Source organism: Micropterus dolomieu, linkage group LG01, assembly GCF_021292245.1.
Source record: "Micropterus dolomieu isolate WLL.071019.BEF.003 ecotype Adirondacks linkage group LG01, ASM2129224v1, whole genome shotgun sequence".
Taxonomy (NCBI): Eukaryota; Metazoa; Chordata; class Actinopteri; order Centrarchiformes; family Centrarchidae; genus Micropterus; species Micropterus dolomieu.
This window is the reverse complement of record NC_060150.1, coordinates 18,573,396-18,578,720: the sequence shown is the minus strand read 5'-3', so window position 1 is coordinate 18,578,720 and position 5,325 is coordinate 18,573,396. Positions and strand designations below refer to the sequence as shown.

The 5,325-nt window shown below is 46.3% G+C and overlaps 1 protein-coding gene across 1 annotated transcript in view; it reads right to left on the bottom strand.

Moving 5' to 3' along the window:
- Positions 1–5,325, bottom strand: part of LOC123977486 (calcium/calmodulin-dependent 3',5'-cyclic nucleotide phosphodiesterase 1C-like) — an 85,635-nt gene that overhangs the window by 13,690 nt on the left and 66,620 nt on the right. The window lies entirely within an intron of this gene.

Genomic DNA, 5,325 nt, shown 5'->3' with positions numbered 1-5,325 from the left:
AATCAACAATGCATTCAGAGATTATTATAAAAACTTATATACATCACAAATTGACCCATCTAGCTCTAACATCGATGCATTTCTGAACAATATAGATTTGCCAAGGTTAGATGATGAACAGATCAGGGCTCTGGATTCACCTGTTTCAATGGCTGAACTCCAGGAAGCTCTCTTACATATGCCGAATAATAAAGGCCCTGGGCCAGATGGTTTTCCTGCTGAACTCTATAAGGAATTCTGGGAAATACTTGCGCCCACATTCTATAGGATGGTTATGCAAATTAGGGGTACTTGCATGTTGCCTCCAACAATGAATTCTGCTAATATCAGCCTGCTCCTTAAACCAGACAAAGACCCCACACTCCCGTCCAGTTATCGCCCAATATCACTTATTAACGCAGATCTTAAAATCATCTGCAAAACCCTAGCAAGAAGGCTAGAGAAGGTCACTCCTGGTATAATACACTCTGACCAAATTTATTAAGGGCAGGCACTCCACCAACAATACACGCAGGCTACTTAACGTAATAGACTATGCCACTATTCATAACCTGGAAACTACAGTTGTTTCTTTAGATGCAGAGAAAGCATTTGACAGAGTAAATTGGAAATTTCTATTCGCTACTTTATATAAATTTGGATTTGGAAACTCTTTCATAGATTGGATTAAAATCTTATACAGTTCCCCAAGAGCTTCACAATCCATGACATGCATCCAACACAAAACAATACATTTACAGAGGCAGGCAGAGGGGTTGAAGGAGTGGGGGAGATTCTCATTGGCCTCGTGTCCTACCCCTGGAGCCCCGGGCGTCGGGGGTGCTGTGGGGTTGGTGACGGCCTTGCCTGATCTGGGGTGGGCTGGAGGGGGGTCGGGGCTCCCCTGGCGTGGGGGCCCTCCCTTGACCTAGGGTTCTGGGGACTCGGGCTTGTGGCCTTTGCTCATTTCTGGGCGGGTGGTGTGTCCCTGGGCCTGGGGGCCCATTGTCTCCTCTCCTCGCTTGGGCCCTCTTCGGCAGAGGTGAGGCTCCCGCTGCTTCCCCCTGCCAGCTCTCTCACGGTGGGGGCATTCGGGAGTCTCTGGGGCGCATGGCCGGTGTTGTCGGGGTAGGTTTTGGTGCTCCTCCTTGGGGGTGCTTGACTGGGGGGGGCTGGGCCCCTGTCCGGGGATGAGATCGGCCTCAGGGGCTGCTGTCACTGCCTGCACTGTAGGGAGGGATGCCTCTGGCTGGGCTGGGGGACCGTTGGCGTGGTTCTCCCGCGTTATCGCTCCCGGGCGGCAGGGAGCTTCCCGGCACGGCTTTCTGCTGTTCTTCCTTGGGGTACAGCTTCCCCCGGGACATGCGGTCTGGGGTCCTTTGTGCTTTGGGGGGTCGCAGGGTGTCCTGGCTTCTGGGGGTGGGGGTCTCTGCGCGGGTTGATCCGATTGTCGATGCATCTTGATGCATTATGCTTTTTCCCTGGGCAGGGTCTCTGGATGGCTGCTGGGCGTTTAGTTTGTGCATTGGAGTCCGGGGGAGGCATTTCCTCGTTGGCTTGGAGGGACCTGTTTGCGTTCCTGTTTTGCTTCGTTGGCCTCGGATCCGTGCTTCCCCATTTCTCTGTCGGCCAGTTGTTGGACCCCTCTGGATACTGAGGTATATAGTTAGTTTTCGGGATGTGCAGTGTGGGTGCGGGGTAGGGCTGTGCTCCGGTTTGTTCTGGGTTTGTGCCTGGAGTTCTCGGCCCTTGACGGGTGGGTGGGTTGTTGGTGGCATGCAGCTGAGCTAGGTGATTTTGCCTCGTTGCTGGTTTGGCTGGTGTTGCACTGCGACGGGGGGCGTGCCGGGCATGGGGGATGTCGGCTGGCGCCGGCGGCCTTAGTTTTTTCCAGCGGTTGGGGGGACGGTGGACTTTTATTGGCGGGTGCACGGTGACCTGTGCGGCGCGTTTGCTGCCGGGCTGGGACTTGCTGCTGGTGTTTATCTCCGCTGGCTTTCGCTGTCGTGTTGTTCCGTTTGCTCTCTTTCATTTGCCCGACCTCGCACGCGGGATTCGCGAGGGGGGCTGCTGGGCATGGGTGTCGCCGTGCTCGTGCAGTGTGCGCGTTGGGCTCGTCACTTGTGCATTGGTGTTGATGATTGCGTGGCATTTGGGCATTGTGGTTGTTTGCTGCGCGGCGGTGGGGTGCTGGATGGGGGGGGCCACTGGTCTATGTTGTGTCGGTCCGGGCGCTGCTCTTCCGTGGGTTACGCTTTTTGCGTTCCGTCGGCATTACGTTGTCAACTGGCATTTGGGTCGGGGTCTTCTGCGTTTGCATCGCGGTGCATCTGGGAGTCTTTGTTTTTTTTTGATTTGATTTATTCTTTTTCTTTCTCCCACCTCTATTGGCTACTGGGGTTCTTGCCTGCCTGTTACAGTCGTGGCGTCCCACTCTCACTAACAACTACATTCTTTAACAGGCTTATGCGCACACACATGTACACACACACACATACAGACACATTCACCCACACGCACACAGACACACAGACACAAACAAACTTAGGTTGTCCCTGGTAGAACTATTCCTGATGCTTTTCTTTCAGTTACTTATTTAAATTAATTATTATTCCAGCTCTCGTGGCTGTGTTGTGTTGCTTATTTAGTGTGTGTGACTGTTTCTTGTTTTCATTGTTCTCTTAGTTGTCTTAATATGTCAGCTGTTTATTGCTGCTGTTCGGCTGGTTGTCTTTTACTATTATTATTATTATTTTTATTTTTTTTTTTGTTTGTGTTTGTTTGTTGTTGTTTTTCTCCTCCCCAAGCCCCCCTCTCTGTTCTATTGCACGTTTCGTTGCTTTCTGCAATTGGTGTTTCCCACAGCTTTTCCCTGTTGTCCCCACCCTCCATCCCCCTTTCCCCCTTCTCTTGCAGGTGTTGTCCTTTCTCTGTGCTGTCTGTTTGTGCCCCCCCATCCCCCTGTCTGCCCCCCTGTCCGGCCCGGTGACAAATCAATACATAATTAAATAAATAATAAAACAGACAAAGGAGTATTTTAATACTCTCTTGTCAAAGTAAAATCTGTCTGGCACAATATGGTATCCAGTTCATTATACTCTATACCAGGCTGCTGGGCAGGACAGGTTTAAAAAAAAAATAAATAAATAAATAAATAAATAGAAGATTCTCAGGTCTCCTCCAGGTCATAGTTATCTAAAGAAGGGTAAAGTCAAGGGCAGCTGGACTTGGTTGAAGATACTTGAAGATGTTTCGTCCCTCATCCAAAGGACTTCTTCCGTACTGACTGGTAGGGAAACTCAGCTATTTAACCTCAGTGGGGTTGTTTGCCAGGATCGTCGATACCGCTGGTTCGTACCGCTGCTCCTGGCTGTTGTGACGACAGTTTTTACTGAGGTTAAATACTTTGCTGCTTTGTTTTTTTATTATTTTTAAATAGCCTCTGGTTTGAGAGGCTGCAGTGTTTTTAGTTTGGCTGGTTGTTGACTCCTCAGGTTAATTATTGTTCCAGTAAAGTGGATTCACTTCTACAACGCGCTGCTGAACAGGTTTCCCATCACTTTTGAGGACGGAGTGCGGTGGTTGAAAGTAATTGTAATTCAAAGAGTAACATGACTATTTGCTTTTAATACCCAGTAATAAGTAAAGTAATATTGTTACTTTTAAAATGAGTAGTAAGTAAAAAGTAACTCTTTACAATTTCTGAATAATTTGCCCAACACTGCTGCTAGATATGCCGTATAAACTGATATGCCTCAAAGACAGTATTGCATACAAGGGGCCTTATTTAAGCTGCCGTAGCCTCATAAGCAACCGACATGAGAACGACTGGACTGTCTGTGTACACGCTTCAACTTACCCCTACTTGTAGTCCCGTCCATGGCGAAGAGCTGTCAAATTGACTGCATGGTGCTATTGCTCACGTCATCAGCATATGAAGCAGAGAAGCTATCTGGCAAGCAATATCCAATACTCAGCATTCTTGAATGGCAGTGCCTAGGCTCCTGAAAGACTCATTTCAACTTCTCTGCCTAATGCATAAAGCAAATTGCTAATGCTACGAAGCTAAGCTATGACACTAATGCTAAAACCAAATCACTAATGCTCTGAAGCTAACATAGCTAATGCTAATATGTTGCATGGCATCTATTGGGGTAAATACATAATTTCAATTCAATTCAATTCAATTTTATTTATATAGCGCCAAATCACAACAACAGTTATCTCACAGCGCTTTTCATAAAAGAGATCTTGCCAAATTAAACGAGAATTTTCCACTTTGGTGGAACGCCAATTCCTCTCAAGTTTCCGCGATATTTGCTTTAATTTGTGAGTTTCAGTGTTATACCATGGAGCTAACCGTCTTTGTTTTATTATTTTCTTTTTTAGAGGGGCTACAGAGTCCAGTGTCATTCGCAGTGAGCCTGCAGCACTATCAACAAGATGATCGATTTGGGAGGGACTGAAATTAGCATAGGAGTCCTCCGTTACTTTGTAACTAGATAATGTATTTAGAGCTGATGGAATCGCATCCTTAAATTTAGCTACAGCACTATCAGACAGACATCTTGTATAGAAATCTTTGCCCAATGGCGAGTAGTTCAGCAATACCAACTCAAAAGTTATCAAACAGTGGTCGGACAAAGAGGGATTCTGTGGGAACACTATTAAATGTTCAATTTCAATACCATACACCAAAACAAGGTCGAGGGTGTGGTTAAAACAGTGAGTCGGTTCATGAACACTCTGAGAGAAGCCAATGGAATCTAAAAGAGAGATAAACGACGTACTAAAGCTGTCATTCTCAACGTCCACATGAATATTAAAATCCCCTACAATAATAACTTTGTCCGTTTTAAGGACTAAAGTTGACAAAAACTCTGCAAATTCAGATAAGAATTCAGAGTACGGGCCAGGTGCTCGGTACACTATAACAAAAAGAATTGGTTGCAGTGATTTCCAAGTTGGGTGTGAAAGACCAAGAACAAGACTTTCAAATGAGTTATAGTTTAGTTTAGGTTTAGAGCTGATTAGTAGGGTAGAGTCGAAGATAGCTGCAACTCCACCTCCTCGGCCTGTGCCTCGAGGAATGTGAGTATTAATATGACTGGGAGGGGTGGATTCATTTAGGCTAACATATTCTCCATCACCCAGCCAGGTTTCAGTAAGACAAAATAAATCAATATCATAATCTGATATTAGTTCATTTACTAGTACACCTTTAGAAGAGAGAGATCTTATGTTTAAGAGTCCACATTTAACTCTCCTATTCGTTTGCACTATTGCTCTTGTGGTTTTAATTTTTATGAGGTTTTTATGCACAGCTCCTCTTCTGTTTACCTTTTT